Source organism: Cricetulus griseus, chromosome X (genome assembly GCF_003668045.3).
Source record: "Cricetulus griseus strain 17A/GY chromosome X, alternate assembly CriGri-PICRH-1.0, whole genome shotgun sequence".
NCBI classification, from domain to species: Eukaryota; Metazoa; Chordata; class Mammalia; order Rodentia; family Cricetidae; genus Cricetulus; species Cricetulus griseus.
In genome coordinates this window covers 3,785,232-3,808,105 of record NC_048604.1, presented here as the reverse complement: position 1 = coordinate 3,808,105, position 22,874 = coordinate 3,785,232, and the positions used below count along the sequence as shown (strand labels likewise).

The window sequence follows — 22,874 nt, the reverse complement described above, 5'->3', positions numbered from 1 at the left end:
GAGGTCTTCCATGGGGGATCTTAAGAGTCTGTCATATCCTTTGGGATAGGGTCTAGGCCAACCCCCGTGTGTCGTGGCTCAGGGAGTATTCCTCTATGTGGAATGGGCTCCTAAAGTCCACTCTTATGCTAGGGAATAAGTACTGATCTACTACAAGAGTCCCCATAAATTTCTGAGGTCTCCTCACTGATACCCACATTCACAGGGTCTGTATCAGTTCCATGCTGGTTTCCCAGTGATCAGTCCGGGGGCCATGAGCTCCCTCTTGCTCAGGTCAGGTGTTTCTGTGGGTTTCACCAGCCTGGTCTTGTTCACTTTGCTCAACACTCCTCCTTCTCTTCAATTGGATTCCAGTTCATTTCAGTGTTTAGCTGTGGGTGTCTGCTTCTACTTCCACCAGCTGCTAGATGAAGGCTCTAGGATGGCATATAAAGTAGTCATCAATCTCATTATCAGGGAAGGACATTTAAGGTAGCCTCTCCACTGTTGCTTAGATAGTTAGTTGGTGTCATCCTTGTAGATCTCTGGACATTTCCCTAGTGCCTGATGGAATTATAAGAAATCATTCTGAGCGAGGCAACCCAGTCACAAAAACACAAACATGGTATGCACTCACTCATATATGGATTTTACACATAGAGCAAAGGATCACCAGCCTACAATCCACACCACTAGAGAAGTTAGGCAACAAGGAGGACTCTAAGAGAGACATACATGGTCCCCCAGAGAAGGGGAAAGGGACAAGATCTCCTGAGAAAATTGGGAGCATGGGGGAGGGGAGAGGGAGCTAGGAGAATGAGAAGGGGAGAAGAGGAGAAGTGAGGTGGACATAAGGGAGCTGGAAGTTTGAGTCAGGGGAAGAATAGAGGAGAGCAAAACAAGAGATACCATCAGAGAGGGAGACAGTACAGATTTAAACAGAATTCTACTTTTAAAAGATGACCTTGATTTTCAGCGTTTGTCTTAGCAAAATAATTCTAGGGGAAAACTGTAGTATGTATCAGTTACATGTTTGCAGTGTTGTGAACAAATGCCTGATTAAAGCAACCTAAGAAAGGAAGAGTTGATTTTAGCTTATAATTTGAGTGTTCAGTCCATGGCAGGGAAAGAATGGACACAGGAACATGAGGCAGTTGGCCACTTTATGTCTATAGTCAGGATCCAAGCCCAAGTGCTGCCTACATAGGGACTTCTTCCTCCTCAGTTAAAATGTCTGGGAAATATCCTCACAGACATACCCAGAGGTGTATATTTGTCACGATTCCAAATCTAGTTAAATTGACACTAAAGATTAAACGTCTCAGAGCTGACTTTTACTTTTTCTACATAGCTAGTCAAATTGAATTCTGTGAGGGAATCCGTTGGCCAGGTAATGAGCTATAAGAGTCCTAATCCTTTATGAGCCATTTGCACAGCACCTGCTTTTTTGCCACATTTGGACACCTCAAGATTATTTTCATACATTCTATTTTGCTACATACATGAGGTGAGTGGTTCTTGTCTTCCTCTGCTATATGTTTCCTCTATCTATATGTTAATCTTAATGCCTATTTCTCTACACCCTATTGTCCTGCCTCACTGCAAAGAGGCCAAGGGAGCAGAAGTCATGAAGGCTTAGGAGTAGAAATCAAGGCAGATTTGGATAAATTCTGAGAAAGCTGTTTATTTTCATACTATTTATTTATTTATTTTCTCAGAAAGCTTTCATATATCTCAACCTTACAATATAGCTAGGGTTGACCTCAAACTCCTGATCTTCCTGCCTTTAACTAACTAGGGCTAACCCTGTCTCACCATACTGGGCTTCTATTATTTTTTTCAATCAGGACTTCTTTGGATTAGGGGCACACAAGTGATATAAATAATGGGGAACAGGGAGAGGCTTAGAATATGAGAGGAAACATGTCTATCAGTCAAATTCATGGAAGTTGAAGAAAATTGACAGGAAACTGTGGCCTTGTAATAGTGATTTAAACACTGTTGTAGCTCTCATCCTCCGTTATCTGTAAGATGTACAATGCCAGGATTGTACCTCAAATTGTACATCAAATTAGGTACCAGAATCTTCATATCAAAGCAGATATAGACAGGTTGGATAGATGACAGATAGAATGAGAGATGATGGATGATGGTGATTTATACATTGACTAGAATTAAAGAAATAATTTTCCTCAGAGGATGCTTGAATGGAAAAAACACATTTAAAAGATGTGTTCATTTTCATGACTTAATAGAGAACTGAAAATTAAGAGTATACTGAGACACTCTTTCAAAGAAGTCATTGTAGTGGCAAACAAAACAAAACAAAAAAGAAAAACAAAACCCCAAGACAAAGATAAAAAACTACAATTGTTTGTGGTACAAATTAACTGAAACTTCCGTATATTGCTAGTGGGAATGTAAATTGGTAAAGTCACTTTGGCAACATCTGTATTACATATGTTACCCAGCTATCCTCTCTCAGCTATTTCCACATGAGAAGTGAAAATATTATGTTCATGGAAAACACTGTATATGGATGTGTTTGTAAAGGCTGTATTTGAACATGTCAAAGCTAGAAACAATACAAATAGTCTTCAGCATATGGAAAGGCAAACACCTTGTGGTTTTTTCATAGCATGGAATGATACACAGAATTGTAAATAAGTGAAATGATGCACACTGATGGATCCCCAATGTGGTCTGCCAAGTGATAGAAACAAAACAGAAATGTTTGCAATGTATGGTTCTATTTATATAATTAGCAAAAAGACAAACTATAGACACAAAGTAGAGGAACAACTTTCAAAGGATGTAGCTAGTGGAAGGAATGACACAGATGTGAGTATGTGCATATTTTTTGGAAGACTGGGGTGTACTATATTACTGGGGTGTAGTGATAATAATTCTGTATGTTGTTAAAAATCTCCTACTATGGTACACAAAAAGGACTGAATTGGTAGAATTCTTGCCTACTGTGTGCAGTGTCTTGGATTTCATCCCCAGGACCATCAAAAGAAGGAAAGGATATACAGAATGCAAATTATATATCAATAAATCTGAGTTAAAATGTGATTCTTTGGGCTGAGTGAAAAGAATGTTTTAAATGTTTGTAGTAAAGAAATGATTTTATAGAATCCAGATGCTGTTCTTAGTTCTCTTGCAAGATAGGCAGACCAATCTTGGCCACTACTTTTAAATGTAAAATGAAAAACTATCACAGACTGATGTCTTAATTAGGAAAGAAGTGGGAATGAAAGCAGTCATGCTAAGTTCATGCCAGTATAGTTATAAATGCATCCTTAGAAAATAGGATGTTCTTTAAGTCTGTTCTTGTGTGTATATGTATATCCAGAGCTCTTTTCTGTGTGAAATATAAGCCACTTTGTACCTGAGAGCAAATGGAAACTGGAAATTTCTGGCAAGATCATTTTTTTTTTGGTGAGTATTATGCAATTGTAGCCAACCAGACTTTTCTAGTTTTCTCTAAGCAGTTTGGTTCTGCTTCCTTGTATAGGTTCTGTTTAGATAGCAACTTCAGAGTTGCCTTTTCTAAGGTCAGACCTCTATATTCCATCTTTGCACTTACACACACACACACACACACACACACACACACACACACACACACACACACACGAGAACCCTTCAAAACATAGGACTAAATGATACATTTATCATCACCATTTGGTCTCCAATCTTTTCTGATCTTTGAGGTCTGTAGCATTGCTGTTGCTGTTTGTTCTACAGAAACTCCCCGTCCCTCCTCCTCTACCCTCTCTTCCCCCTAGTTATGCCTGTTAGTATTCACACATCCTTTTAATCTTTATTTTTGATGTTATAGATGGGATTTGGGCCCCATGTGTGCTAAGCAGGTTTTCTGTTACAGAACCTTGTCTTCAGGTCCAATTCTGCCATTATTTAAGGCCAAGTTCCTATTCATTCTCCTTGGGGAGGCAATGTTGAGACTGTCCAGAAACATTGCTTCACTCCCTTTATTGAACTTCAATAATATGAATACAGATATAATACCAAGTAGTTCAATATGTACATAATATTTTAGTATGTGTATGATGTAAAGAGAAGGACTAGGCCCAAGTCATCACTGTTCCTGTTTTCCCTGTGCCCTGCCTCCACTCGAAACTCTGAATCTCATCTCAGACTCTTCTACAGTGACCTCTTCAGAAAATGTTCACCTACAGAGAAAGCTATAACTCAGAAGAAATGAAATTTTGCTGTCTGCATTAGCCCATGGGAAATTAGACAGGTTTTGAATGTATGCCATATGGCATCAAAACATGTAATATTGTTTATAAGAGTTTAGAACTTTAATATATAAAGTTCAGATATAATTGAGACTTCAAGACTCTATAGATTCCTTCTACTTCTACATCACTTACAAATGAAAACAGTTTCAGCAAACAAAAATGAATGTCTACTAGAATTGGAAAGTCTTGTGGATTCTCATTATTTAAAACAAACTTCATAGCAGAAGAGAACTGATCAGTATGTAACTCAAAGAGTTCATTTGATTACAGGTGAGACACACAATTCCCTGTAAAAAGGCAGAAATAGCCTGCATTGTCAATTACAGAAAAAACAAGGTACTCATACCTTGTTTGATTTGAAACCTGAATTATTTGCTGCTTAGATTTATGTGAGATTAGGTATCCGCACTTAAACACCAAATCAAGCTTAACAGGAAGAGATATTGCAAATAAACAATGTTCTCTGGTGCTCAATTCAGCAGCACATATACTAAAAATTGGAATGATACAGAGAACATTTGCATGGCCCCTGCCCAAGGATGACATGCAAATTCATGAAGCATTGCCTATTTTTGTACTCACTCAAAAGTAGATATTAGACATAGAGCAAATGATTACCAGTCTACAATCTACAACAGCAGAGAAGCTAGGGAACAAGGAGGACCCTAGAGAGACATACATTGTCCCCTGGAGAAGGGGAAAGGGAAAAGATCTCCTGAGCTAATTGGGAGCATGGGGGAGAGGGGAAGGAGTTAGGAGAAAGAGAAGGGGAGAAGAGGAGGGAAAGGAGGACATGAGGGAGCAGGAAGGTTGAGACAGGGGAAGAATAGAAGAGAGCAAGAAAAGAGATACCATAATAGAGGGAGCCATTATAGGTTTAAAGAGAAATCTGGCACTAGGGAAATGTCCAGAGATCTACAAGGATGACCCCAACTAGCAATATAAGCAATAGTGGAGAGGCTACCTTAAATGCCCTTCCCCAATAACGAGATTGATGACTACCTTATATGCCATCCTAGAGCCTTCCTCCAGTAGCTGATGGAAGCAGAAGCAGACACCCACAGCTAAACACTGAGCTGAACTCCTGGAATCCAGTTGTAGAGAGGGAGGAGTGATGAGCAAAGGGGTCAAGACCAGACTGGAGAAACCCACAGAAACAGCTGATCTGAACAAGGGGGAGCTCATGGACCCCAGACTGATAGCTGGAAAACCATTATAAGACCAAACCAGGCCCCCTGAACTTGCAGGTCAGTTGGGAGGCCTGTGCAGTCTATGGGGCCTCTGGCAGTGGAACCAGTATTTATCAATAGTGCACAAATGGACTTTGAGAGCTGCTTCCCCATGGAGGGATACTCTCTCAGCCCAAATAACAGAGGAGGGTCTAGGACCGGTCCAAAATGACATGACAGATTTTTATGATCCCTCATGAAAGGCCTCACTCTCTCTGGGGAGTGGAGGGGGATTGGGATGGGAGGTTGGTGGGGGCATGGGAGGAAGGGAGGGAGAGGGAACTAGGATTGGTATGTCTTCTGGTGGGTATAGAAGTAGTCTATTCCTCTCATGGTAGGTACAGGACCAAGGTTCCCTTCTGGTAGATGTAAACAGAATCAATATTCTGATGTCTGTCCTCTTCTTGTGGATGAAGGCAAGACTGGTACTGGGGCCTTGGCAGTCTCTGGGTGTGTTGGATTCCGCTGAATTCGCATCTTGTGAGCAGTTCCCTGGCCTCAGGTATCCCTGAGCAGGGCAGCAGAAGCCTGACCGAAAGCAACCCCTAGAATACCTGGTTTGGTGGATGGAGGCAGGACTGGTACTGGGTACAGGTAACTCTCTTGGTATGTTGGATCCCGTGGAAATGGGATCCCCATCCCCAGGCCTCAGGTGTCCCTGAACCAGTTTTGTTCTGATGTATTCTGGTCAACATCTTCTTTTTGTTTTAATCTGTAGTGAGACCAAATTTTATTTTATTCTGAGACAGGGTCTCATGTAGCCCAAGACTAGATTCTTAATCACTTTATATTTAAGAATGACCTTGCACTTTTGATTCTTCTGTTTCTACCTCCCAAGTGGTGGGGTTACAAGCTTTCACCACTGTTGGGAGCGATTTCCAGGGGTTCCAGGAACCAGGAGCTTCCATCTGCATTGAATATCGGGTGCTAACTGATTTGTTATAGAATGACATGGCCTTAGTGGGGAATGTCTCCTAGTTTGCATCTCTGTGGGCCTAAGCATCTGAATAGGCCTGCACCTGGGCAGAGGGGCTAGGTGTGTAAGTAGCAAGTGGGGAGAGGGGTTAGGAGCCATCTAGCAGAGAGAACAGGAGGAGAGAAGTGATCTCCTCGGGGCCTTGGAAGCACGGTCAACAAACAGCCGAAAAGATGGTAAATAAAGAAAAGACTCTAGTTTTACAACATGGAACTGAGAGCTCTCTAAAGATGACAAGATGCCTGTGTTTGGTCTTTATCGCCACTGGGTTACTAGGAGTTTCCAGTTCCACACACCCCCACTCAGGCAGAACCTCATGGCTGTTATGGCTTGGAGCTGAGACATGCAGGGTCACAACACACCACCACCCAAGGTCTTTATTTTGATTGTTGCCTTTGCCACCTCATTGTAATTTATTGCTCCCAGAGTCTGTTTTTGTAGATGGCATCTATTTATATACTTTCCACACTACAGTGTGTTTCTTGAGGTTGACTATAAGAGACGCTCCTTAGATGGTGCCAATATGAGGTACTTAGTTTTGGTGGCTGTATTGTAATTTTTGTTCATTTTTGTCTTACTATTACTTGAACAATTTTCCTATGCATTGACATATGTACACCCTTGGGGATTGTAGGGACAAGTGGACTACATCAAACATTTTTTTAAAAGGCCACAAGTAGGAACTTGATAACTTTTAGCAGACACAACGGACTATACTTCTCCATGAAATTGTCAATTTCATGGTCTTGTCACTCTCATTCATGAGACAAAATTCCTTAGAGAAAAAACTAATCAAATAAAATCCTGGTAACACTGAAGGCCTTAACATTAACTGAATGTAAGACAATCTTGTAGCCTTTGAATTCATCAATTAAACTATGCATTAGTTTTCACTATGTTACTAATCCCAATAAAGCATTCATGTATATTTTTATTCAACTTGAGTGATTGTCTTACACGCACATGTATCAAAGATTATACATTGAAGGAGTTGAGTAAAACAATGATCATAAAACCTATCATTAAATATATTTTTTCTTTTCATATAAGAACTGACAGAATTTCTCATTTTCTGTCTGAACTCTAAGCTGCTGATGTTTTGCTCCTCATGAGTAGATATGAAAACTCTGGAACTCTTCTCAGAAGATCGTGGAAACGGGAAGAAAAAAGAGAAAAACAGGAAAACTAATCAAAACCCAATTCTAAAAGATCAATAAAATTGACAAATGTTTAGCTAGGTAGGAAAAGGAAAAAATGCAAGGTATAAATTACTGAAATCAGGAATAAGAAAGTAAACATAACCTCTAGTACTATGGAAATAAAAAGGGTAATGAACCTGGGTATAGTGGCCCATGAACCCAGCACTAGAGAAGCTGAGACAGGAGGAGCAAAAGTTTGAGGCCAGGAGCTGGAGAGATTGCTCAGTGATTAAGAGCACTACCTATCTTCTAGAGGATATAAATTCAGTTCCCAGAACACATGTGGCAGCTCACAACTGTCTGTAACTCTAAGTTCCAGGGTATCAAGTACACTCTTCTAACCTCCATGGGCATCAGTCCTACACATGGTACACAGACACACAAGCAAACAAATACACATACACATAAAATAAAAATAAATCTTTAAAAAATTTGAGGCTGGCTTTACTATCCAATAAAGACTGTTTTAAAACAAAACAAAGCACTGTGCAACCTCCACAAAATATTGTAGAATAATATTATGAACTATTGTATAACAACAAATTAGATAATAAAAATGAGATAAAAACATGAAATATAAAAACATTGTGTAAACTATCAGGAAATCTAAATAGTTCTATTGTAAAGTTAAGTGATTGAACTGACCAATTTTAATAACCTCCTCCAATGAATATAATGGATCCATATGGCTGCACAATTGAATTCTACTAAATGTTTTCAGGATTTATGTCAATACTTATGAAAGCTATAAAAGCAGTCAGGAGACCACTGCAATGCATTCTGTGAGGCCAGTATTAAGTTGATAATGAAACCAAATAAAACCATTGTAAAAAAGCTAAATACCAATTCTCCTCAGGAATATTAATTTAAAAGTTATTCACAAGGTCTGGAGAAATAGCTTGGCTGTAAGACTGCTTGTCTGGCAAGTTAAAAGTTCTACATCTAATCCCCCAGTATTAAAAATAAATAAATAAAAATTTAAAATATCACCAGGTTTGGGGTTATAGCTCCGTTGGTAGAGTAGTTCCCTAGTATTCATGAGTCCCTGGTTTCCATCTGCAGCATCCCATAAACTAGGTGTAGGGGCACACATTTGTGATCTTGGCACTCTTGAGGCAAAGGAAAGAGGATCAGAAATTCAAGGTTTGAGGCCAGCCTGGACTACTGTCTCAAAAACATAGATCACCAACAAAATGATAGCAGAGAGAATCCTAAAATAAACAGGAAGGTTCACAGAGCGTGACCAATTGGATATTACCCAGGGATGTAAAATCAAAATATATACATATGCATCTATCCATATAAAGAGAGGAGGTTTATAGATCATTGCAATGAAGAAAGTAATGCAATAAAGTGAGTCACTCAAACCTTTTGTGCCTCAGTACATGTGAAAGTTATGTTTATAGCATACCATAGTCTGTTAAGTATGCAATAGCATTATACCTAAAATGTACATTCTTTAATTAAAGCATACAGAAGAACCAAGGATGGGAAGTTGTAACATCTTGACTTGTTTTTGTGAAAGAGTGATCTGTAGCATGAGAAGCTGCTTTGTGCTGGTTGTCCCTTAGTAGACAAGCTTTCAAAATGGAACTCAAGAGCATACCTGCAATAGTAGCACTCTGGAGATGGAGGCAAAAGGATAATTTCATGACTATTCAGAGAGTTTGAGGCCATGAGATGGTGCTTTAAAAATCAAATCAAAAGAGTGAAGTCAATAAGCTAGGTGTAGCGGCATATACCTATGAGTCCGAACTACTAGGAACTTGATAAGGGATGATCACTTGAGCCAGGAGCTCAAGACCAGCCTAAACCACATAGCAAGCTCATATATCAAAAAAAAAAAAAAACCAAAATAGAAAATTAAATTTTTGAAAAGTTTGATATTCTTCCCTACTTCATATTGCAATGAATGTTTTAGAGTGGTGATATGGATGTCATTGTCTTCTACTTCCTTTATTGCCTTGTTATTGAAACACAACCATTTTGGCTATAGTCATGGAAGTAAGTTCTGAAAAAGAGAAACAAAGGTCTAGAAATGGAAAACTCGAGTCTTAAATTTGCCTTCTTGTGAGAACTTAGGGTTATTAATGGGGCAAAGAAGCAAGGAGAAGTGGTACACACTTGTAATCCAAGTATTTTGGAGGTTGAGGCAATGGAGTCGAGAGTTAGAGGCCATCCCACACATATAGAAAGAGACTGTCTTCAAAAACTTAGGCAGCTAATTTCAACATAGACTGTAATGTCTTTAATTACCTCTGAATGCTTCTTTGGATATGTACCATAGATTTCGTATTGATTATTGTACATGTTTTTTTTGTAATTTTTAAATTTAAATTAGAAACAAGCTTCTTTAACATGTCTATCTCAGTTCCTTCTCCCTTCCCTCCTCCCCTGTGTAGGGGACAGTAAGCCACACCTGTTACAGGCTGGCTACAGGTGTGCCTGACCATGCCTGTCAAGGCGTGGTCAAGGTGAGGTCAGGATGACTCAGCATGGGCTCTTAAGGAACTGCCAGCACATGGAAGCCCCTTCTTCTCCTTCCCCTTCTCCCTGGCCTTGCTTCTCTGGCTTGTGTTTGGCTGGTCTTTATCTCAATAAAGATATCTTGACCTTACTGATTACAGATAGTCTCCTGGATCATGCAATAAGTGGTGCCCATAAATCCATGGCCCATTCCGGCTTCCCGCAGCTCCCTACGAGCCTGCTGGGCACAGCCCAGAAGCAGTGCGACACAGGGACAAGGGACCTAGGATACTGCTGCATTTCAAGGTCTCTGCTTTGCTCCGACCCGCATGGAAAACAGCGAGTTACCATCTGGACCACTTAGTTAATGCCCGCCATCAACCCGGCCGGGAGAGTTTAAATCTTCCGCAGGTCTCTCTGCAGGTTTTACTGCTCCAGGCAGCAATTTGTGCATCAGCTGCGGGTTCATTTACCACTAGCCATGTGCATGTGCCAGTGGCCCTGAGCTGCAACCAACACAGGCTTGCCCTTTCTGTGTGGGCCATTATAGTTTCTGTGGCCTGTAGCCGCTGCCAGAAAAACTGTGCGCCCTCTTGCCTGCAGGTTTTCTTCACAGAAAACGCTCACCTAATCGTCCCTGCCCGCATAGCCCCAGGCCCAAAGCTGTGCTGCGCACCCGCCAGCTCAGCTGGGAACTTTGTCCAGCTACACACACCAAACTTGGTCTCCACCAGGTACCATCCGATGGTTTTTCCATTCCTAGTAAAAACACATCCCCAAAGCATTCTTAACGTGCTCTATAAGGATTTTTCAGGAAATTTCAGGTCCTACTCAAAACAACCGCCACCTGCGCCACCTTCTGGTCAAAAGTGGTTACTGCATCTGGAGTTAACGCTCCTGGTAAATATGGCCGAATTTCTATCATTCTTCTCAATTGGTAGCATTTTCATTTCTTATGTAAATTCAATGTTTGATGAAGAGGTTGATCTGCTGAATATTGGCTGTTAGTGTGTTAATACACCTATTATCACTAGCCAGAGTCCTCAGGAACAGGGATAAAGCTAAATTCATCACCTGCCTACAGGACATACAAGCTTTATGTAATGAGGTTTTGGAGACCAGACTGACCCATGATACGTTTATGCAGCATGTAGAACAGAAGCTAGATGATAGGCTTTGCTCTATGTTTTATATGATACAGGCAGTGCTGTCTACTAGCCAAGTTGAAATGCAGTGCATTTATGATAAGATAAACGCAGAGAGATGCTCTATTTCAGAGGCATTAGAGGCTAGGTGGTTAGAGGACTGTGATGAACTAAAGAATATATGTAACCAACTGGAAACTCAGATAGCCTCTCTGTCCTACTCTCTAGACATTAAGATGCAAGATATCCAGGATAGGTTTAAACAATTGGATCAACTGGAAACTCAGATGGCCTCTCTGTCCTGTAGCTTGGATACTAAGATGCAAGATACCCAGGACAGGTTTCAACAATTGGACAATGCCATTAACTCAATGGCTGAAAAATATGAGAGGGTAGATAATAGGGTTGAATCTAAGTTTGAAAGTTTGCAAGATGAATTACAGAACAGAGCTGACAAATTAGAAAGATCCATCAAGTCGATTGCTGAGGCAAATCACGACCTTGGTTCTAAATTTCAATTCCTGGACAGCAGTCTCCATGCCACCCAGATGCTAACTAGGGATGAATGTATTAAACGCCTCGAAAACCGTATAGAACAGCAGTCACAGCAATTCACGGATTTGCTATCATGCCTTGAATCTTTCATGATTGAAACTTTCATGGAGATAGCATTGCTAGGCTCAAGGATTGTTTTGAGGACAAAGGGACAGAATCACTCCACTCTGAGGCACCTACTCCATACAGGTATTTCAATCATTCTAAAGTCGTTACACATACACCACTGGTCTACCCAGCAACATTGGTAGAAAAGCCACAAACTAAAAAACAATCCCAGGGACAGGTGGCTTATGTATGGCAGCCTATACAGTTGAAAGATCTTAAGCATATTAAATAATCAGTTGTCTTGTATGGTCTTTATAGCCCATACTTAAAACAGCTATTACATTCATGGGCCACCTTTAACAGGGTGACGCCCACAGATTGGGTAGGACTGGTGTCAGCTGTACTTGAGAATTCTTGTCAAATCGAATGGAAGACATTGATGAGGGAGGAAGAAAAGCTTCTTGAGCGTCAAGCCATTAGAGACGGTCATGACACTCCTCTAGAAAAGATTCTGGGAGAGGGTATTTATGCTGACCCACAGGTTCAGGCTGAATATGATGACCATATGCTGTCCCTAAGCAGCACTAAACAACTGGCATAAGGTTCGTGAGTCAGGGGAATGACTGGAAACTTATACCAGAATAGAGCAGGGACAGACAGAGCTATTTAAGGACTTCTTAGACTGGTTGACCAGAGCGGTAGACTTAAAAGTAACAGATCCAGCAATAAGACATTTGATTGTGTATACATTAGCTTATGACAATGCAAACCCAATATGCAAAAGAATACTTTTGTGTTTAAATATCAGATCAGCTCCACTAGAAGAATGGGTTTTGCATACTGCCCATATTGACTATAATGTGCAAGATGCTGGAATTGTGGAAGGAGAAGCTATCCCAAGAGGTTTCAAAAGGCAGCAGGAGATTAAGAGCCCCAGAGATGATGACAGAAGGGCTTGGGAAGGAGAAACACCTTACAGGGATTGATATAGGTACCAAGAGGCCAGGGTTCATCGCTACCATGAACCAGAGCCTCAGGTAGGAAGAGCCCACTCCGGGAGTCTACAGAAGCATCAGGAAAATAGATGTTTCAGCTGTGGTAGAATGGGACATATAAGGAGAAATTGTAGGCAAAGAAATTCTAAGGATCCCTCATGAGAAAGGCCACTGCCTTCTGTATTGTGTTGGAGATGTGGTAAGGGCAGACACTGGACTAATGCATGTAGATCCACCAGGGAATATACAAGGGAACCCATTAAGGCCAGGAAAGTCCAAAGGGGTACTTGAGAAGACCCCCACATCAAAAAAACATCCAGTCATTTCCAGGAACGGTAGAAGACAATCTCTCACAGGACGAATAGATAGTTCTTTGTCTATTATGAAAGATGACAATGCCATAGATGGTAGTTTGGCTAGCGATAAAGAATCAGATAAGACTGGACAAGATGAAACCCACATATTTTGGCACACTTCAATCAAAGACAAACGACCTCACTGCTGAACTGAATCAACCAGTGTACTTCAAAATTGTAATGACCTCGGTATGGAAGCCTGGACATGTATTATGTTGGGGTAGGGGTTTTGCATTTGTTTCCACAGGAGACGAAAAACTTTGGATACCATCAAAGTTGATCAAGATTCGAGTTGAAAAGGACAAACTTCTCGACAAGGACTAGTGACTGGTGTTTACTGAGGTATATCTCATAAACTAAATAGAAACCTCCCGAAGGAAAGGGAAGTATTTTGCTTCTGTCTTCAAAGGAAAACTCATCTGCAGAAGTCCAAGAACCCTACATGGGTTCTTAAAAAAAAGATGCTTAATAAAAGAAGGTAGCTATAACCGTCAAACAAAAGGAACGTGCCATACGGTAAACTTTACAGCTGTCTCTCAAATAACTCTATTTCTCCTTATTTTCTAGTCCCTATTCAAGTAAATCAATGCTGGATTTAGAGTTGGATTTGGCTTTCCACCCCTAAAATCCAAGCATGTTGTTTAACTAAACTTTAGAGTTTCTGTATTATAACCAGAAGCCAATTGATGTAATACAGAATGAGAGAGGAATTTGGGGACTGTCTTTGTCGTTCTTGGCTCTTTCCTTCAAGGTGTACACCGTCTCACAATCATTTTTCCATGGTTCACTTTTCCAGTATACATACATATATAAGCAAACATTTCTCTGCTAACACTTATGTTTGAGTCCCACACAGCCAATGAAGACCCTCCTGACAGCAATCCCTGGACGCTCAGGAAAATGAATTGGGCCATACCTCCTAGACTGCACTGGATCCAACTTACTCCATTTTAACTGGCATTCTGACTAGAGCTTCCAGTACTGACTTCAATCAAGTTGAGGATTTCAATCTAGATCTTCAGTCAAGCAAATCCCATCTAACATGGACTGGATATAATCCATTAGAGACTTTCACTATACTAACATTTTCTTCCCACAGGACCCCACAAGGCTACCATCGTCCCATTTCAGCAGGAAGTAACTTGGATGATGCTACGTCCCCCCTCCCCCATTATTGTCTATTAGGGTAGTGTAAGCCTAGTTAGGAATAACTTTCCTATTGTTTATGGTTGGGATTGGAAGGAGGTGTTCAGGTTGGACACCTCTATCAGATGACTTTAGGGTTTGGCCGAAATAGACATGGTTAGGATGTGTAATTGCAGACTTCTTGTATTTCACCTTTATGATTGTTAATTTTGGATATTTTACACTGTTAAGTTTTTTTTTTACACTGTTAAGTTTTAGTCTTCTTTTAGACTAAAAGGGGAATTGTAGGGGACAGTAAGTCATGCCTGTTAAAGGCGTGGTCAAGGTGAGGTCAGGATGACACAGCATGGGCTCTTAAAAACCTCCAGCACATGGAAGCCCCTTCTTCTCCTTCCCCTTCTCCCTGGCCTTGCTGATCTGGCTTGTGTTTGGCTGGTCTTTATCTCAATAAAGATATCTCGACCTTATGGATTACAGATTGTCTCCTAGATCACACAATACCCCTGCCCCCCACCGATCCCCTATCTCAACCCCTTTCTTCTCCCCAGGAAGGGAGAGACCTTCTATGCTGGATCTTCAAAGTCTGCCATATCATTTGGAACAGGGCCTAGACCCTCCACAGTATGTTGTTCATGTTTTTTTAAGTCAGTTTGTTTGTAAGTGCCCATTTAACATAAATTGTTTACTATAGCTTTTTAGATTTAAATAAATAAGTTCAAATTTTTATTTAACTTTATTTTTATGAGTATGAATGTTTTGCCTGCATGTATATAAGTTCACAAGTGTGCCTGATGCCCACAGAGTCCAGAAGTGGGCATTGGATCCCTTGGAAATGGAGTTATTATAGATAATTGTGAGGCATCATGTGGGTTCTGGAAATCTAGCCCATGCCCCATGCAAGAACAACATATGCTCTTACCTGCTGAGCTATCTTTCCAAACTCTGAGACAATTATTTTTAATTCCTTCAATTTTGAAGTAGCTGATTATTTCTTCATTAAAATAGGAAATGGGTAATATTTGTTTTTCCAGTGTGAGTAGAGAGTTTTCATGCATGCAGAATGCTTTTGTGAAATTTCTTAAATGTGTACAACTCAAATACATTAAAAGAAAAATGTGCATACTATAAGCCATATCTCAAAAGCGTGTCAGAAAATGTGTGTATGTGCAAATTGATTGTTATCACCCTAGATGCACTTTCTACACTCTTAATGACAACTCTCATAACTTCTAAGCTAACATAAAAGTTGTACTTATTTTTTATTATTAGCACAAGTACAAATAAGCAAGGCAACTTATAAAACTACACTTTTGGGGAGCTGGAGATGGCTCAGCAGTTAAGAGTGAGTGTAATTCTTGCAGAGGACATGTGTTCAGTTTCTAGCAACAATGTCAGGTGGCTCAAATGCACTTGTAACTCTAGCTCCAGGATATCTGAACACTCTATGGGCACCTGTATTCACATGTACACACACACACACACACACACACACACACACACACACACTAAAATAACAAAATCTAAATTTATAAGAGCCCAAACTTTATCTTGAGATTGTAGATTTTCATGAAGCTGTTGGAGATAGTTCAGTTTTCTGTATCCTGTTCTCCCTAAGTTTCTCCCAATAGAAACAGGTTGTAAAACTCCAGCTTTAGCTAAACAATTTGTCGATCTGTATCAAGGGCTGTAAGAATTTCCTTCACCTTATAGTTCCATTTCTTTGAGACTAAGGAAATAATTTTAGGCACACCATTTTTTTGACAAAATGCCAAAGTTCTATGCACTGAGATGATTATCACATTACAATAGAAACAAGCATGAACAACCTAAGTGTTTAAAAGTAGATTTCTAAATTATAGCATCTCCATCTAATACTGTGGTATTAAACTTCTCAAGTCAAAGTGTCCTAGTTTGCTTTTGTTTGCTGTTATAAAACAGTGATGAAAAGCAGCTTGGAGGAGCAAAGTGTTTATCTTATTTTTTCTTCAAGGTCATAGTCCATTACTGAGAACACCAGGATAGGAACTCAGCAGGAATCTGAAGTAGAGGCCATGAAGGAAAGCTGCACCCTGGCTTGCTTGCTTAGCAGCTTGTTTTCTTGTTCAACCTAGGACTATTTGCCCAGAGATGACACTATGCATAGTGGGTTGGACCCTCCCACATCAATTATTAGTCAACAAAATAGCCAACATAGAGGCTCACAGCCCAATCTGATAAAGTCCATTGTTTAATGGAGGTTCCTTCTTCTCAGGTGACTCTAGTTTGTGTTCAGTTGTCAAAAGCTAACCAGCACACACCCTGTAGATTTTTGTGTAATGAAAAGAGGACTATTATAATAACGTTAACATATAAAATCAGAATATAAGGTTATGTGTAAAATATCTCAATTGCATAACAGGTAAATAGTGAAATGTTCTAAGTAGCATACCTTATTAAAATATTCTTGTTCTTCAAATTTTTCATTTTTCTTCAGTAGGTAAGTATTAATTTTGGAATAATAAAAGAAACAAAGATGATGTGCTCAATTGTTGCAAAATTATTAGAATGGAGTACTTGAACAATAATAGTGAAAAAGTTCTTTTGCTTTTTATGTAATAGGGAAATCATTCCTATCAATTCCTGTTTTTCAGAACAATGTATACTCTTCACATAGTTATTTGTACAATAATGGAATAAGATTGATTCCAAGCCCAGTCATATGACCCCAGACACATCTCTGTTGTCTTTGAAGTCACTGCACAAAAGAGTTTCCCATGTCCTCTAATTTCACACAATGAGTGTCATTCATATATATATATATATATATATATATATATATATATATATGAAATTTTCAATTCTGCTTGAAGAGGCATTTTATAAATATGCTGAATATTCAATTTATAATTCAAGATAATTGATAGCACCTTTTAGGGACATGGTGTTCTACATGAAGACAAAGACATTATGTTGCTTTTCACATGCTTTAATTGTCAAGGACCTTTTTTCATTGAAACATTACCCTCATTTGAATTCTCTTTGTATTTGAGTCACAGTGATTACTTTATATGCTCAAGAATCAGCTGATAGATCACCTGTGCCTGTTTGATAGATACAGATTTTAGGTGCAGATCAAATTTTTTTGAAATGAACAAAAGACGAAGGGTCTTTTTGTACCTGCTCCACAGGAGATGGAATGGTGCTGGATGCTCTGAAGGCCCTTTATACAACAAGTTGATCCTGATTCTCAAGTAGTTGATAGATTTTGTTCAATCATGTGGCCAGATGTAGATCATTTATTTCTGGACTGTAGTTCATTCCAGGTATAAGAACAGTCATCACAGCCTCCATATGTTTTTTCCCTCAGTTGTTTCTTTGTATTTTGTTATTGAGAGAAGTTTCACTATGCAGACTTGGCTGCTCTGGAACTTGTCTAGACAAAACTGGCTTCAAACTCACTTATTTTCCTATGTCTGTCTCCTGGGATTATAGCTCTGTGGCACCACACCTGGCAACATTTGTCAAGCTAAAAAAATAAAAACAAAGAATCATTGAACTAGAGCTTTCAGTTTATACCATGCAAAGAACTTTTCTATTCTCCGTTTGTTCATGATCAAGAACTTAAAATCTCTGTATGGCGTTTCCTAAACAGCAAATAAATATTAAATTGACTCATCCTGTTTACAAGAAGCAGAACAGTGTTTCTGTTATTTGTTATGCATTTGTGGAGTGTGTGTGTTCTGACTTGACTCTTCCTAATGTCCCTAGAGAGGAGGATGTTTGCAGGTTAATGACTTTCTCTTTTGATTGTTTCTAATAATTAAACACATTAAGCAACAGGTTGTTCTTTAATGTTCATGACTGGCAATAAATGATATTTATACACAGAATCTGTACTCCTGGGAAGACAGGGAGCTGAGGGCCATTAGCTTTGTCAATTTGGTTACTGCCCTTTTGTGACACATCTCTCTCTCTCTCTCTCTCTCTCTCTCTCTCTCTCTCTCTCTCTCTCTGTGTGTGTGTGTGTGTGTGTGTGTGTGTGTGTGCATGCATACTAAAAATTCTCAGAGCTTCCTCTTGCTTCATGTTTATTTTTCTAACAATATATGCTTACTTGCTGATGTTTTTCTTGGCATTGAAATATTGTTATTGTCCCTTCAATGTCAAGATTGTTCCCTTTTAAGGTAAACTTTAAATTTTAAGGTTCATTTGAGGTTCTTACAAAACATGAGAGTCATGAATGTCAGGCTAGCCTGGGCTGCAGAGCAATATATGCCTGTGGACATCTGTGCACTCCATTATATCCAGCATCTGATTCTCTCGAGATAATGTTATTAAGGTATGAGAAGGTAAGAGCTTAACACAAGATTATAGCCTCTTACACCAATGTCACACAACTGGCTTAAAGCCACATAACTACTGCATAGCTGGATTGGATTCCAAGAATTCTGACCAAAAGGATTGTGCTGATTTCCAATAGTTTTGAAGTTCTCTCTCCCCAGCTAAACTACTCCATTAATTATATCACGATGCCTTTCCCTGCTTTTGTGCCTTGGAGTTGGAGTCATGAACTAGTAACTAAGTTGTTTCCTTGTACAAAATAATAAATATATGTTTTATTTTCTAAGTGAATCAAAATTGTTTCAAAAAAACAGTTCAAAACACTCCTGTTTCTTCTTTATTTTTCCAGACTGAGGATTGAACTCAGGAAGTCACTATTCCAGGAAAGAGTCTATCACCACATTCCCAGGTATTCTTTTGTTAAAAAATTTTTAGTGTTTTGAAAATTCCACTGCATGTTGATTGTATTACACTTTAAGGCATACAGATTGTCCCTTTTCTAGAAACTATCAAATGTCAGTAGCTGTTCAGTTGGTGGTGGGTCTTTTGTTTGTTATTTGTTGTTATTTTGAGACAGGGTTTCTATATGAAAACTTGACTGTCCTGGAATTGCCATATAGACCAGGGTGGCCTAGAACTCACACAGAGCCACCTGCCTCCTGAGTGCTGGGGTTAAAGGCTTAGGGTGGCTTTTTGTGGGTCTTCCTAAACACTCTTATTTAGTCAGTGGCAACAAAGTTTCACTTGGCAGTTTACTCTTTGCCATATTCAGCATGGACAATTTTTATTCCTGTCATGCACCACCTGGTCATCTTCATACACCTTGCTATGAACCGTGACGTATATACTGTGCCTTACACTTAGGAGGCAGAGCATAGAATATCCAGCTTTTTTAAGCACAGAAGCTTGAAATTAAGAAACAGGGATTTGACTCCCTGTACAAAGTGATGGTACTGTTAGCTAAAATCATAAAAGTACAGCAACATGAAGAATCTGGATGGTTTATGTGAGAACTGCTTCATTTTCTGTTTTACAGTAAAGAAACAACTTGAAAGTGTTGTGTCAAATCCTAACACATATGATCATGAAGAAACTGGAAGTATTTTTGAACAGAGAGGAGTTCATATCTGTGGGCCAGTAAGCACCTTTACAGAGCCACATTTCAATATGTATATGATTTAGTCATTAGCAATGGTAAAAACCCAGATGCAGGAAGTGCACCTAGAGGTGAGTTGGAGAGAGTAGCTCAAGCACACAGGTCTATGATCAGCAATGGTTCTGGAGATCATTTTGAAATATATACAGAGTTCTGGGAAATGCAAGATTTCCTTGGTTCCTCTTTCTAATTGGAAATAGAATAGCTAATAAGTTGAGAACCTTCGAAGTAAGGGAGTATACAATTTCTGATCATTCATGTGATACTGGAATTTCTAAAATTCTAGAATTCCACAGGAAGAAACAAGAAGATTAAGAGTCCAAAGTTATATTTGGTTAAATAGTAAGTTTGATTCATTTGGGCTACACAAGACCTTTCAAACAAAAAGTAAAATAAACATATAAATAAAACAGCCCTACTTACAGAGATTTCATAGCAATTAAAATAGATTGGTAAAATTTCAGTGATGAAGTTATATTTGAATTGTTTCTCTACTTTGTAAATTTAACTCTTATAAATCAGAAACCTCCAGGCTAAGAGAGATGCCTTAGTGGCTAAGACTGTTATATTTCCAGGAGGACATGAATTCAATACCTAGCACCAGAATGGTGGCTCACAAAGACATGAAACTTCTAGGGGTTCAAAACCATCTTCTGTAATCTAAGGATGCCTTCACACTACACCCCCACAGGTACACACACACACACACACACACACACACACACACACACACACACACACACCTGATTAAAATAAAAACAAACCAACCTAACTGTCTCAAATAAAAGAGCCCCAAATCTAAAGAGAGCTGGAGAGATGGCTCAGTTATGGCTCACTTCTCAGCAGCGCTCATATGATTATTAACTGTCTGTAACTCCAGTTACAGGAGATTCTGGCTTCCAAAGGCACTGTACACACATGGTGCAGACACCCTGTAGACAAACTACTCATATGCAATCTAAAATACTTTTGAAAATAAAATTACAGAAGAAAAAAAGACAACTACTTTGTTGGTAGCATTCTAGGGCAATGATTAGCAAGTCTTATAAAACTGTCCAAGTAACACTGGCTAGGAAGTTTTGATCTAGTAGTATAGATGCTTTTATCCCCTTTCCTTCTGTGGTCTTTTTTCTTGAGCAGTAACTCTCCTGGAATGCAGTGGGAAGCACTTAACAATAGGCAGCCCTGGAGTGCCTATAGTTCTGAGATTGATAACTGTCTTAGCTCCCAGGACAGTGAGAATGTAGAGAAAACACGTTGACTTTCTAATAGACACTGGAGCAACCCAATCTGCCTTGACAGAACTGCTTGGACCCTAGACCTCCAGGAAGACAGCAGTTGAAGGAGCAGTAGGCCACAAACTGCCTATTTTCTATGGACAACTGTTGAACCATAGATCTAAGACAAGGAACTGTGACACACTTTCTGGTTATGCTAGACTGATCATACACATTGATCATAATGGACTTATTACAAAAACTCAGAGCCACTTTCTCTTTCTTGGGGGAACTCAGCTACTCTAACTCTAGATTCAGGGCTGGTCATGCAACATTATGGTCACTTCTCTATTTGAGGAGTACCTCTTACAAGAGGATTCAGGCACCAGGAAGGAAGAATTATCCTTAGGCTACCTGCACGAACTCAAAGCAAGGGACCTTGATGTTTGGGATGAGGGAACCTACCAGGCTTAGCAGCACACTGGCTACTCATCATAGTTAAGTTACTAAATTAGGTAAAACCAGTATGGGTCAAACAATACCCTATGGGCTGGAGGACCAAGCAAGGGATTTCCACAAGATTTCTTGTCGCCTATGGCTCCTCATGGAACACTGCCTTGCTCCCTGTCCTGAAGCCCAACACTTGAGACTTCTGACTGGTACAGGATTTGAGGGAAGCAAAAACATGGGTGTAAATTATCAGTTCCACAGTAGTAAATCTTTATATCCTCCCAAGCTTGTTGTTTCCCCAAAAGGAAGCTCTGTATGGTCCTGTACTTAAAAGAAGTTTTCTTCTGCCTCCCGCTGATCTTATTCAGTCAACCCATATTTTCAGTTGAATGGACTGAGAGAGGGTGTTTATACCAGCCAACTAACATGGGCTTAGTTGCTGTTGGGATTCCAAAACTCATCAGCATTGTTTTATGAAGTCCTGAGGGCAGATCTGTTGGCATTTAGACAAAAATATCCACAAAATCTCTGCTCCAATATGTAGATGACCTACTCATGCTTTCAACCACTGAGGAGAAATGTAGACAGGCTACAAAAGAAGGCCTTTTGGAAATGCCCCCAAGTCCTGGGGTCTAGAGTCTTAGCCAAAAAGGCTCAGTTGTGCATCTCTCAGCTCCTGTACCTAGGATATAACCCAGAGAAAGGAAAACAGATGTTTTTCCACAACCGTATTTAAGCCATCCTACAAATCCCTACACCCATATCTAAAAGACACATATGAGAATTCCTAGGGGCAATTGGATAATGCTTGCATAGTTAAGATCCTCTACACTAGTACCAGGGATATGCAGCCTTTGGAATTGATTGAGACCTAGCAGAAGGCTTTCAAAACCTTGAAAAGGGCACTAGTATCTGATCCAGCCCTGGCCCTCCCAGATATTACTAAGACATTCCACTTGCATGTGAACAAGGCTAGAGGCATTGCCAAGGGAATCCTCATGAAAACACTGGGACCTTGGAAAAGACCAGTGGCATATCTGTCCAAGAGAATTGACCTAGTCACACCTGGATGGCCAACATATATAAGTGACATAGCCGCCACTGCTATGCTGGTAAAAGAAGTGGATAAATTAAGTTTAGGGCATGCGCTGTTCCTAATGGACCCACGCTTTGTTGAGGCCTTATTGAGAGGGACACAGAAGAGATGTATGTCTAACTGCTGGGTGACTCAATACCAAGTTCTGCTTCTAGATCAACCCTGCATTCAGTTCCTTAAGACATAAGCTCTCAACCCTGCCAGGCTCTTGCTGGACAATGACTTCAAGGAACCCCTACATGACTGTATGAAGGTGACTGATCTGATCCAGTC

The 22,874-nt window shown here is 39.8% G+C and overlaps 1 non-coding gene across 1 annotated transcript; it reads left to right on the top strand.

The window, feature by feature from the left end:
• Nucleotides 1-4,713: 4,713 nt before the first annotated feature.
• LOC113837613 lies at nt 4,714-4,821 on the top strand. The gene has a single exon (XR_003488283.1). It is a non-coding gene; the product is annotated as a U6 spliceosomal RNA (small nuclear RNA).
• Nucleotides 4,822-22,874: the final 18,053 nt, after the last annotated feature.